Genomic DNA, 1,019 nt, shown 5'->3' on the forward strand with positions numbered 1-1,019 from the left:
AATTACCGAAAGTAGAATGAAATTTCGGAATTTGCAATTTAAGCATTTGATATTTTGCCAATTTTCAATATAAATTATTTATTTATGCCAGCTACGCCAGCGAGACACGATTTTTAAACCCAGGTTTACTGCGGGTAAAATAAAAACAAGAAACAATTAATTAAAACTGTATAAAAAATTGTTATGTATGACGAAAAGGTAATTAAACAAACTACAAAAAAAGTTATAACGATAGACGTACGTATCATTTCCAAGAAGATTCATGAAAATTGACAAATTCTGCAGCGTCCACAGAGGAATACTCTCTTAAAGAAAGCGGTATTAATGAAGTCATATTTTTTACGCAACGAATTTTCACGCAAACATACAGTGTACGTTAACTACAAAGACACACATTTTGTTTCATTTATTTGAATACCTTGGGAGATACAATTTTTTCGAAGCGTTCAAAGAACACAAACTTTCTTCACTACTCCGGATCGGCTTTTGTATTCCGCAGCTGCGATAATATCACGGTGTTGGGAAGTATCGACTTTGCAAATTGCAACCCTCGATTGCATATGCAGGGATTGCACGTGATCGCTTTTGCGTCGTACTACCGGGACAACACCACCTTTCGAACAATTGCGTTTCTTTCCCTTCTCTTCTCTTCTCTTTTGTGTACGTAATTTTAGGTAGCTTGTATATTTCATTTTTACGCATGCACCGAGAGCAACCAAGTGTTTGGCTACAAATTTTCTTCGGCGCTGTCCGTGACAATTAATCATAACTCGATGAAACGAGCTTTCATAAGCGAACGATACTTTGCGTTGTCGTTTGATTATTTGAGGGAAGTGTGTTGTTTACTCGTAATCAAGGGGTATTTGCGTAAAAGATTACGAGGAAAGAATCGGTCGAAATTAGAAAACGTAATGGTATACACGTGGCTAAAAATGATTCGTCGAATCTTTGTATGTGCACAAAGACTAAAAAGTGGTAGGTCATAAAAGCGGGAAGGAAGGAAGGAAGGAAGGAATGGC

Source organism: Habropoda laboriosa, unplaced genomic scaffold, assembly GCF_001263275.1.
Source record: "Habropoda laboriosa isolate 0110345459 unplaced genomic scaffold, ASM126327v1 scaffold18, whole genome shotgun sequence".
Classification (NCBI taxonomy): Eukaryota; Metazoa; Arthropoda; class Insecta; order Hymenoptera; family Apidae; genus Habropoda; species Habropoda laboriosa.